Source organism: Fukomys damarensis, unplaced genomic scaffold (assembly GCF_012274545.1).
Source record: "Fukomys damarensis isolate Sample0158 unplaced genomic scaffold, DMR_v1.0_HiC HiC_scaffold_16, whole genome shotgun sequence".
In the NCBI taxonomy this organism is placed as follows: domain Eukaryota; kingdom Metazoa; phylum Chordata; class Mammalia; order Rodentia; family Bathyergidae; genus Fukomys; species Fukomys damarensis.
This window is the reverse complement of record NW_022900928.1, coordinates 32,452,739-32,465,468: the sequence shown is the minus strand read 5'-3', so window position 1 is coordinate 32,465,468 and position 12,730 is coordinate 32,452,739. Positions and strand designations below refer to the sequence as shown.

Below are 12,730 nucleotides of genomic sequence, written 5' to 3'. Positions count from 1 at the left end.
GCCCTCCGCAACCCGCGCGGCGCCTGCTTCTCTTCGCTGGCAGCCCTGGCCGCTGTATTCACGTTCACCTCGGAGCAACTGAGGCTGCGAACGCTCTGGGGGGCTCCCGGTTGTGAGTGTTTGTGTGATTCCTCTCACCCCTCGCTTCGGCAACGTGCTGAAATGTGATCACTGAGCTCAGTCATTTTCCTCTCGATTTAAAAATGCAGTCTTTATATTGGAGCAGCATTCGGGAAGGTGGTGGCTCGGAATGTGTGTGTGTGTGTGTGTGTGTGTGTGTGTGTGTGTGTGTGTGTATACACATGCAACCAAGGAATACATGTCCAACTACTTGGGGAAAGGGTGTGTGTGCGCGTACGGAGGGGGTCAAATAGTGAGTCCTTGGCTGGTCAGGGAAGCCCTGGCCAGTGCTGGCCCCTTCTCTGCCCTACCCCCAATCTAGGGGAGGTTGGAAAGTACTGGAAATTCAACTGCGCGGTATCTAACTTTGGAAATTGGCTGTTCATTCTGGTGAGATGTTAAGGCGATTTCTGTACCCAGGTCCATGTGAATGGTGGTGTAACTGCTCAGCTGGGTGCCGAGAGCCCTCACCAAAACTACACCAATCGCCCACCCAGTCCCTGTCCCCCACCCCCAGCCCTAGCGAGAAGGTTCGTAGAGATGCAGTTAACCGTAAGCCACCAACGCAGAAAAAGGAGCGCAGGAAAGCAGCCGAGGTTTCGCCGGAGCCTGTGTACACACTTGGCATTTGACTAGCTCAGGAGGTCTCTTTGTAGAAGGCGCCAGTGGGGCAGCTCTCGATTCCGAGCGCCCGGGGCCAGAGGGTGCCCATGTGTTGAGCTGTGAGACCCGGCACCGAGTGAGATCTGCCCAGGCATCGCGGACAATTATATAAGCTGTCTCGGTGATTATAAAGAACTGTGATAACAACACCCGGTTGTTGAAAGACAAGCCTGAAAGTTTTCCTGCTTGGGGAATGTAAGTACATTGCGCTTCTACTTCAGAGTGGAAAGCTGGGACATCTAATATCAGGCGCCCACTTTTGCTTCAATGGGCGTTGGGGGCTGATGCTGCGGCCCCCAAATGACCGGTTTCTGAGGCAGGGACTGAAAGGGTGGGGATCCAGCACTGATCCCAGAGGAGGAGCAGTCAGAATTTAGGTTTCCTTGAGTCCTCAGAGCCCCAACCTCCTCCCCTCGGGAGTGTTGAAAGGCCTTCCAGGGAACAGTGTTTTCTGGGCAGCCCCAAATGTTGTTTCCTTGACTTCTCTGGGCGAACCCCAAAGACTGTCTCTTTGGCTTCTCTGGGCGCCCTTCCCTCTCTTTCACAAGCAGTGCCCTTCACGTGTTTAGAGACCTGCCTGCTATGCCAGGTCCCTCTCGGAGATGCCTAGGCATCCCAGCCCTCCAGGCCCAGTTTAGCAAGAGGTAGGGGTGAAGAGTAGAGCGTTGGCCTCTACCTGGGGCAGCCACCTTCTTGCACCTGTTCCTGGTTTGCTGGGCTGACCCGGCTCTCTTGGGGATAGGATGGAGCTGGGTGCTGGCATGGCTTCCACCCATCCCTTGGCTTTCCCCTCCGCAGAGAGCAGTTTGCTTCTATTGCGTTTATTTTCCCTATCTCTGTTCCCTTCCTTTCCCCGCCGCAGCCTGTAGCACGTTGATGGTCTTTGATAGAGAAACCGCGGTGGTAGAGTGTTAAAAATCTTGTTTTTTTTTTTTTTCTCTGTGTGTGTGTTCTTGTTTTGTTTTGTTTTGTTTTTTGCTTTTTGCCTTTGGAGATATAAGCCACCCCAGCCCTAACAGATCTCTGCGGAACGCTGGAGTCTGGGGTTTAGTGGCCCTGAACTCCCTCCCCACCACACACACCAAGTCAGTAGATGGTGGTGTGTATGGGTGGGGAGTGTTTTGTTTTTGCCACATTACAGAGTCCTGAAACACCGCATCCCCTCCTCCCTGAAATCCTGGGTCTTTCTGAGAGTGTTTGGCGCTGTAAAATAAATCCTCCCTCCTACAGACCGGTGGGGCTCTTCGGATTTCCTGTCGCTGCCATGATCCTTAACAATGCGATTGCATAGCCAACGCTTGAATGGGAAAATTCCCCAGGTGCGGGCCGGCCGCGCCTTGACCTTGCTGAAGGAAGGCACCTTTATCCAGTCAGCCCCAAGGGCTCTGACTGGGACACAGAGGTCCAAGGAGCAGGGCGCCCTAAGGTGGCTGGGTTTGCTCGTGGTCTAGGCGGGAATCGCGTTGCAGTGGGGCGAAAAGAGTGGGAGATGGGCTCGGCAGCAACCTGTTTCCAAGCTCGCTGGGCTCGCACGTCCAGGCTCCCCAGCCCTGGCGATGGCCCCACGTGGCCCTCTTCCCCACCAGCCACTTGCAGTCTGGGGAGCGCGGGGGGGAGGTGCATTCTCCGAAGGTGTGGGCTGGTCGTCTGGGTCCTTGGGCTCCAGGTGGCCAGAGCCGTGGTCCGAAACTGGGGGGCTACCTAGTGGGCGGGGCCTGGGCTGGAAACCGGAGCTGAGACAACCGTGATCCAGCCTGGAGAGCCACAGGGGTGGGGTCCCCACCGCACCTTTTCCGGACCTCCTTCTTGGAGAACCTTTGTGCGCTCTGGGCGTTCCGCTGCTCGTCTTTACCCCAGAGCTCTGTGCCAAAGTTAGGAGGGGTGTTTTCACAGGTGGTGGCAGTAGGAGCAAGTTTTCTGCGCACGCGCGTTGGGGAGGAAAGGGGAGGTTTGTGGGAGGCTAGACAACGCAAAAACGGGATTCCCTGTTTCTAGGCGTTAGAAGGAAGATGAGAAAGAAGCTGTTTTCTCTGGTGAGGGCGATGACTGCTAACTAACTAGTAGGATTGGACCAGTTGCAACCTTCTGAACGCACATCTGCTCTCAGTGGTGCCCTGCCTGCAGTAGGTCCTTGTAAATAGGTGAATTGAACTCCCCTAGTCCTTCAGGGAGCATTTGGGACTTAGACGTCCTGTTCCTGTAGGTTTAAGGAACAGGTTCAAGAAGCTTCTGTTCCCACCCTGCATCTCTAAGTGACTTGGGGTAGGGTACATGTGAAATCACCATCTTCTGGGGTTGGGGAGGTATCAAGGGTGAGAGGTTGTTTTCTAGAGAGATTTCTCAGATTCTTCGCCTGCCAATATCTTACTCTTACCAAGGCTTCTCTTTGTGGGTGAAGATAGAATGAGAGCAGTAAGCAGTTAGCCCACCTAATGAACTGTGGTGGTGGTGTAGCAGGGGAGTCAGCCCTGGCCCTGGGATTAGAACCATTGAGAAGCCTAAAGAGGAACCATAGGAAGGCAGCTGTACAGGGAGTGGAAGGATCTGGAATATGAGTTAGTGAGCTCCCCACCTTGGAGATGTTCCATCAGAAGGGTGGGCATTATGGCAGTGGCAATTTGGGGTTTCAAGAACTCTCCTCCAGTAGTCTGATTCTATTTAGTGTGATCTCTTCGACCTTTCGTGGTTCCGGGGTTTGTGAGTTGGTAGGAAGTGGCTTATGTCCCTTCACTTATTGAGTCGGAATCGTGACTAAATGGCCTTAGGTAGGTTAATCTGGGCACCTCAGTTCTCTCCCCTATAAAAGGGGACAATATCACCTAGTTTACACAACTTTGGGTCCCTCACAGATGATCATTCCCCTTCTACCTCTTTCATCCCTGCACAACACTGTATGTTTGTTCTGTAAGGTTGGGCAGGGAAACCAACAGCCCCAAAAGAACCAGCAACATTGCATCCAAAGTCTATTTAAAATGAGCTTCAAATGCTTGAAACAAAAATATCATCTCTTTTCTTAGAAAAGTCATTTCTAGTTTTGTTAGAATTTGTGCTTTGTCGGGTCCCTTTTTCTGACAGAATTATAGCCTTGTGCAGATTGGCATGTTACATAACCCAATATTTCCAGATCAAAAGTTACAACTATTGGCAAGAAGGTGATTAGGAATTAAAGATGGTTGATCCACACGAGCAAGACATTCAATTTAAAATGGCAGTTCTCACTCTTGAACTGTGATAACAGGTTGAAGGAAAATGAGATTCTGTAAAAACACAGTGTGCCCTTCCTCACCTGAGTGCTCAGAGGCTTGTCCTGTTCTAGCAGACAGCGCCTCTGCCCACCTCAAGCCTTGGGTCAGTCATTCCAGTTCCAGTACTTTCTCCCCATCCATTAATCTTAAAAGGGAAACAAAAGAACAATGGGATTTAAATCACCTTCTTGCAGATTTGATTTCAAGGGCCTAGCAGGTTAAATCAATGTCAATTTTAGATCTAAGGGGCCAATTTTTACCTGCCTTCTTACATGGTCTATCAGCCTGGCTTATTGTAGCTGAAAGCAGAATCACTTCATCTTTACTTTGTCCTGGCAGACAGCTGTGGGAGCTGCTTCGATAGAAACATGCCCCAGATCCCAGGGAGCAAAGAAAACCTGGGTGCCCGAACTTAGAGCTGTCCCTAAGGAAAATATCAAGTGAAACAATCTATTATTGCTCTTTATTGTAATTACCCAAGTAGTACGTAGTCACTGTAGTAATTCAGACAATAGAGAGTAAAAAGCAAAAATAAAATAAGTTTTGCACCATTTTGAATTGTATCATGCTTTTTCTTTATGAATGTAGAAAAACAAGATCATATCTTTGTTGAATATAGATTCATCGGTTGTTATTAAAATGGGATTTAGCTTACCTAGCTTTGTACAGCACTTATCACATTCATATATATATAATTGTTTTGTTATAATTACATGTGTTCTTCAAACAAGACAATAAATTCCTTGAGGACATGGGAAAAAATAAAAATAAGATGATAGTATCTTAAATGCTGCTTTTTTATTTAATGATAAAGCATGCAAATTTCTATAGACAGTATAAATTTCTCCCCAATGGCAACATTTTTAATGACTAGCTAGAACCCTAGGGCTTTATTATAGCATATTTTTTTAACCGATACCATTTTTTGACTGGTTTATTTTAACAAAATTGCAGTAATCACCCATGTACATTCTGTGAAAAATTACAATTTCCTTAAGCCAAATTCCTAGAAAGTTCAATTGCAGAGTCAAAGGCATATACTTTACCAAGGCTTCTTTCATGCATGAAAAGCAGTATGGTAAACTGTGTTGTCTATATGTTTAAACCAGAATCTGGCTGTTAACTTTGCAGTCCCTTAAAGCCTTAGGAACTGAGGTGGTAGAAGAAGGTAGGATGAAAAACAAACCTCAAGCAAAGGATTTGCATAACTATGAGTTGTTCTCCTAAACTGATAGGCATATCCTTTTCCAAGAACATTTTTCTTCCCTGTATATCTCGGAATCATCACTTTCTCTAGTGATCCAGCCAGCAAAGAAGTTGAAATATGTAAATATGTTCCTCAGCCTTGTAGGTGGGGCTGGCTCCAGGATAAAAGACAAACAGTTCCTCTGAGAAGTGTGTGTATCCCAGCATTTGCTGAGGGGGTGGAATCCCCCTCTCCACGCTTTTCTCCCTTTCCTTTGGTTCAGAGACTTAGGCTGGCCTAAGAGATCTTCCAAAGAGCCCAGACTCTGCCCCTCAGCAAGCTTAACTCAGCCTGCTGCATGGCATTTCACTGGAACATCAACCCAACTGAATTTCTTCATGGTTCCAGAGCATAGTAAATAAGTCAGCCAATGTGTCTACTTGCTGTTGAACCATTAGAAAGCAAAAGCAGTTGGGAATCTCCTCTTTGCCTTGCAGGACCCTCTTCAAACAAAGAGTACATTTGTCAGTCTCATCCCTTTACTTGTTGGATTTCTGTGACCCAGGTAAGATTTGTTCCTGGGGGTTAGACTCATCAGGTGACAAAGAATTCCATGGAGCTGGTGGGGGAAGTCTCGTCTTCCCATTTCCAAGGTGTTCCCGTGCCATCTGGAGTTTCTTTACATCAGGTAAAGAGGTCACCTCAGGGTTGTTGGATGTGTATTGCCCTAGCAGGAGCCGCCCTGCTGGCCTCCAACTCTGACCTCAGAGGAGATTTAGATGCTGTGTCTGATACTCACACCACTCCACTTTCACTAGGGAAGGCCAGAGAATATTTCTGCTGTCCTTTGTCATCTTCAGAACATCCAATCAGGGCTTTTCTTTCGTTTGGAAAACAGACCATGAAGTGAGGCAGGATCTTCAGAGCAGTGGCCCTTTCCCTGTGTGTGTACCACTGCATTGGCTTTGTGGGATGGCAATTCTGGCAGTTCTGTGGCCACAGGGCAAAAGCTATCAGATGTAATTAATCAACTGTTAACATCCTCAAAAAACTTAGGTTTTTTAACTTTTTTTTTTTCTTTGCTGTGGAGTGACTGTTGATTTCTAAAAGTTTGGTTTTGAACCCTTTGGAAGTCAAGCAAAAGAGCTGCAGGTTTATGCTTTGAGTAAACCTTTCCCATTCATAGAGTCAATTTCCTTCTCTAAAGAATTATCTTGGAGAGTAGATTCGCTATTTTGTAATTTAGCACTTCTTTTTTTAAATTTTTTTTCCTTTTATTGAGTTTATTGGCACATTTTAGGTATACAGTACAGTTACATTCATTATTGGGATCTTGTACTTTTACATGACAGGTGGTCTTGGTTCTCATTTTTTCCCCTTGTCCCTGCCCTCCCTTCACCCCTCCTCCCCTCCCCATTTACAAACACTTTATTTCCATTTTTTCATTTTTTTATATTTTTCCCCTTATTACCTTTCCCCTACCCTTCCCACTTTCCCTACACCTTTAGCCCTTTTCTTCCCATTTCACAATATCACTTATCTTATTAGGATCTTAAGTACTATTGCAGTTTATTCACACCAGAGAAACTATTCGATATTTACATGTGTGACTTATTTATTTCACTGAGGAGTATATCCTCAATATGTATCCATTTTCTATGAATGAGTCTAATTTATCATTCTTTATGGATGAGTAGTATTCCATTTTATAGAAAAACCACATCTTCTTTATCCAATCTCCAACTGATGGGCAAATGGGCTGTTTCCAAGTCTTAGCTATTACAAACTATGCCACTATAAACATGGGTGTGCATATATCACTCTGGTATGATTCTTTTAATTCTTTTGGAAAGATACCCAGAAGAGGATGGCTGGGTCAAATGGAACCTTTAGTCCCAGCTCTTTGAGGTATCTCCATATTGATTTCCATAGTGGTTGCACCAGTCTGCACTCCCACCAACAATGGAGAAGGGTTCCTTTCTCCCCACAACCCCACCAGCATTTGTTATTGGTTGATTTCTTGTTAGCAGCCATTCTTTGTGGGGTGAGGTGGAATCTTAGTTTTCATCTGAATCTCTTGAATGACCGGTGATGTGGAACAGAAGTAATAGACAACCTACAGTGTGGGAAAAAATTTTTACCAGCTGCTCCTCAGACAAAGGACTATTATCTAGAATATATAAAAGAACTCAAAACAATCAGGCCCCCAAATATAAAGACCTGATTCAAAAATGGGCATCTGAAATGAACAGACATTTCTCAGACAAAGAAATAAAAGCAGCAAGCAAATATAATTTAGCACTTCTTACACGTCAACATGTGCACACCTTGATGGAGAATCTTGCTAAGAAGCAAGTTTCGATTCAGTAAATTTGGAAGCCCAAGCATATGCATCTCACACCAGCTCCCAGGTGACACCAAGCTGCCTGACCATTGTCCACTCTTGGAATAACAAGGTTTCTGCTCTGACATTATTTCAGATAGTAGCAGTAATGTCTCCTGGACAGCAAGAGGATTTTAAATTTGTAGAATTTTGCTATGAAGGTGTGTGTCCCTTCTTCCCTTTTGGATTTTGGGAATTGATATTTTCATTTACACAAACAGAGCTGGCAAATATAATCAGTCCTCTTGTCCTGTAGTTGTGGAGGAGGTTGAAGAGTGGAACAAATGCAAAACACACACTGAATGCATCCTCAAGGCAGCTGCTATTGTCCCATTTTCTAGATGAAGAAACAAGTCTCAGTAAGACAACCATAGTCACATTCTTGGGTCTACAATTCAACCATAATCTTCTTTGATTCCAAGATCTTTCTTTTTCCTTGAATGGCAACTTTGTAACTTTCTAGAATGAGGTATAATTAAAACTAAGTGCTTAGCAAGGTGTTTGTCCTTAGGAAAAAAAATGTTTTTCCTTTTTTTTTTTTTTGTTTTTTTCTGGGCCTACTTTGGGAGTAGATCAAGACATTTAAAATTTTTCATCATTATCATGCAAGCATTTATAGTACTTAAGAGTTTAAAAGCAATTTGTTCAAGTTGGTTAAATATCCACCCTCCCCAATCTTGTTTGTATTATTAATTTACTCATCAAACTGTGACATCAAAACCATCCTGAAGGTAAATTTCAGTATTTTTTTATTGATACAGCCTTTCAAATGCAAGGAGTTTATTTTGAGGAGGTATGCTTTGAAAGGATCCAGTTCAGGGTGAGCCAGAGAAAACAGCATTTTAGTAAATAAACCCGGGCCTTCTTTGGCCTCTGAGTGAGAACTGGTCGTTTAAATGTTTTATTAAAGTGCAATTAGTCTGAGAACCAGTAATGCAGCTCTTTGCAAACATTAATTAGCTGATCCTCATATCACCCCACATGACTGATAAATATTATTAACCCTCCATTTGAGAGAACAAATGGCCACACAGAGACAAGGCATGACTTGCCTTGCTTCAAGTATGATAGAGGCAGGTGGGATTAGCACACTACATGATTTCTTCATTTATCAAATATTTATTTTGATACCCTGGATAGTATGTGCAATATAGTAGCCATTAATCACAATTTAAATTAAATTAAAATTAAATACAATTAACAATTAATTTCCTCAATTGCACTAGTCGGATTTCAAGTGCTTAGGAGCCCATGTGGATAGCGGCTACCATATTGAACATTGCAATTATAGAGCATTTCCATTATTGCAGAGAGTTTGCAGAGATAACATTCCTCTAGAAGGTTAGGATAATCAAAGATTAATACAGAGATCCTTACCCTTGTAGAACTCTAATGTAAAAAGTCCCCAAACAATAGCTGCCATGTGGGACCAGTAGGAAACACATGCTGTGACAGTGTGCTTTGGGTTAGTGGCTGGGGACCCAGCTCCTGAAGTCAAGTGACTTGAACTCAAATTCTAGGTATTCCACCTACACATTGTATGTGCAGAGGTGGCTTACTTAAACACTCTGTGCCTCTTGGCAGATTTATGGTATTATTTGTCACTTCCCTCATTGGCCAAGATTATTTTTAAGACAATTTGGGTCCTGACGAGGGAGCTGGGAGACAGAGACTCTCTTTTGCTATTGGTGGAAGTGCAAATTAATATAACCTTTTAGGAAAACAATTTGGCAGCAACTGTCAGTCGTCTTAGAAACACTTATTCCCTTTAGTGCAGAATTCCAATTCTAGGAATCTAGCCAAAAAAAAAAAAAATCAGGGATGGGCAGAAAAGGTTTAAGAATAAAAGTGTTCATTGCAGTGTTATTTATTAGTGAAAAAGAAAAGTGAGCAATTGCATCAGATCATAAAGTATGTCAGACAGTGGAATATCATACAAAGATTAAATGTTGCTTTTGAACATACTATTTGTGACATGGAAAAGTGTGTAAGCACCTTCCAATTAAATCCCAAATATCTTCTTCTTTTTTCTCCCTCTCCTCCCTGTGCCCCTTACTCTCCTCCTTCTTATTTTTTCAGTACTAAGGGTTGAAACCAGGGCTGCATACATGTTAGTCAAGTGCTCCTCTACTGAGCTACATTCCCAGCCTAAAAATATTTCCTAAAATAGATATTTGCTGAAGCAAGACTCAAAAGAAATAGATAAGTATTAAAAGTGGTAACCTATAATAGGAGTTTTGATGGTTTTGGAAGGATTGTTTTTACTTTATCCTTAAAGTTTGTGGGGTTTTTTATTTGTTTTTAGCTACTTTTTTAATGAATTAACACAAATATTGACAAGTGCATGGTCCACTGCAGCCCTGTGCTCTTTCTGCTCTACAATATAGTCAGAGATTCCAAACTGAAGTTAATTTATTTTTTTTTAAGCAGGTTTAGAATGTTGGGCTTATCCATTCTAGTGCTCGCCTTCAAGGCCATGATGTTCTTCCTAATGTTGAATCTTAATTTCTCCATATGGCCATTTAAGTCTGTTTTCTGTAAATAGTTTGAGATAATTCTGATCAGACAGCATAGGCTGCTAGGAAGAAAGAACATCAGCTTTGCAGACTGGGTTCAGAGAAAGACCTTGATTCAGACCCTGAGCCATTACCTTCTAGATGTGGGACCTTGGACAATTCTTCTGTGCCTCTGTGTCCTCATCTATAAAATGGGAAAAGCAATAGAATCTACCTGACATCTCATCATGGTGTTCACTTCAGTGGAACATCTGGCTTATATAGGTAAATAAAAATGCAAATGACTTCAGGGACTGGCATGCAGCACCAACTAGAATGTGCACTCATTTAATACTTGTGACACTCTCTGGAGATCAGAGCAGGGGGTGGACCGACTTTCCAGAGGAAGGCACGGAGGCATCCCATGATTCTGCAATGTGATCTTTGCCACAGGGGCTTGTGAATCGCAGAACTGGGCCTGGGACGACGAGATCTGCTGACTCTGATTGTGTACAGCTCTGGTATAGCCTGGGAAGCTCTTTTCTACCTGGGATGTTGCATTTTGTTCATTGGTTTCCCTAGGAAGCACTTCATTGTAATGCCTTGTAACCCCTCGACAGTTTTTATTCCTCAGGAGGGATAAATAAAGCAGGCATACTTTATTTGCATGTTGAATGATTAGAACAAAAAATGGCCTAACTAAAAAATAGCCCTGAGCTGCTAAGTGATGACAGCCATGAGGCTCACCCTGGAGCCCCGTTCCAGGAAAACTCTAGGCTGCCCTGGTCCAGTCACTCCTTGCCACCTTGAAAGATTTCCTCTCGAGTTTTTCCCCTTGGCAGTTTAAGAGGCCCTGAAGGTGGGGGTATCCACAACTCCCAGCTATAACATTTTCAGTCTGTGGGTCCTTGGGTAAGTTAATTTAGTGCAGTGTTTCTTTGCTTTAGTTTCTTTATCCATAAAATGAGTTTGATAATGAGAATTTGGCAGGTTTTTTGGTAGGATTATCATGAAAAAATGTTTGTGACACTCCTTTTAGTCCTTGGTGTGGCTGAGTCAATATTGTATTTTCAAAGCCTTAAAAATAATGTATTGAATACCGTGGGTTGGAGGGGCAGAAGGGAGGGAAGGGGGATGGGGGGAAAAGCAAGAGCTAAGATATATCATATACAAACTCCCAATGGTGAGTGTAATCTTAATGTATACCTAAAATGTACCAATGGAGTCAATTTTTTAAGAAATGATGTATTGGCTGGGGTGTAGCTTTGTAGTGGAGCACTGGCCCGGGTTTGATCCCCAGCACCAAAATAATTAAATTAAAAGTTAAGATATTTTATCAGGGTGCTGCTAAGTCATCAGCTATTTATCTATAACGGCTGTTGATTCTCACAGGTGCTTTTGGAGCCATGTAAGACAATGCCAACATATTTAAGGTTGAATTCTATGCTTTGTCACCCAGTATATTTAAATGTGTATTTTAGCAAATTACTGAGATTCCCAGAGATTCTGACATCTCTTTTAAATTATAAAACAGAAAACAGAATTACTGTGTTGACCTGAAAGAAATTTGTGAAGTAACATCCTTGGGCCTCGTGTCAGGGTCCTTCCAGTTGGTCACTCTTGCCATTGCCAGTTTCCTGTGACAGCCAGCCAGCTCCTGGTCCTCTAACTTGTTTCCAGAGGCTGTCACTGCATTTCAGTGCCGGATGTGAGAGGAGTGAAGGAGCCTGTCCAGGGTTTTACAGGTCTGACCAGGAAGGAACCTGGCATCCCTGTCATCTGAAGAGAGAGGTAACTAGAAGTGGGTAGCCGAGGGCTTCAAATGGAGACCAGCAAATCTCAGTTCCAACCCCTGCACAATCCCTGACCAGTATCCCAGCCCTGCTTAGCATTTGGATCACCTGGGAGCTCTGACCAATAATGAGCTCACCCCCTCTAAAGTGCCTTACCCTGTCCTGTGGAGAACTGGGCAAAGCTACCCACATGATCCTAAGGTACAGTCAGGGTTGGGAAATGGTGCAGAGAGAAAAGCCTTGTGAGGCATTAGTTCTTTTCCTTTTTCAGAGAAGCATAAAGGGATCCCATATTGAGTAATTTATGTATGAGGTGAGTGACCTAATTTACTGGAGCCTTGGGACTACGGATATGGTAATCAAGGCTTCTTTCCCACCCTCTGCTCCCCTTCTGGCAAACTGGGGCATCTCAGTCGGAAAGCGGTCTCACTCAGCCTGTCTGCTCACTCCATTGCAGCTGCATTTTGAGAGCTGGAAATGGCCTGGCCCTTGCCTGGAGCTGTAGGAATGAATAGTCCACTGGCCTACTTTCGCTCCTTTTATGTTCACTTCAGGCCTGTGCCCTGTTAACCATTCACGCACAACCTTCCACCCAGCCCAAGAGGCCTCAGGATTCCCCAGGTAGAAGAGAGAGAATGCCTGATCTCTGTCAGCATCCATCAAATGCTTATCACATGGTAATAGCTTTCCAGGGTTGGTGGCAGGGACTTAACATTGCCCAGGGCCCAGCGGCTCTGCACATCTGGGTGCTTTAGGTAATTTTACAACTTTTAGATAACTGATATTTGGTTGAGAAACACTTCTATTCAGTTGGATCTTTTTTTTTTTTTTTTTTTTTTTTTTTT

General features: G+C 44.0%; 1 protein-coding gene across 1 annotated transcript in view; it reads left to right on the top strand.

Annotated features, from left to right (window-relative positions):
• Nucleotides 1-686: 686 nt before the first annotated feature.
• The window catches only part of Tenm4 (teneurin transmembrane protein 4), a 724,757-nt gene continuing 712,713 nt past the window's right edge, over nt 687-12,730 (top strand). Inside the window, exon 1 of the mRNA XM_033763938.1 lies at nt 687-978. The gene's annotated coding sequence lies outside the window, so the exon portion shown is untranslated. The remainder of the gene's footprint in view (nt 979-12,730) is intronic.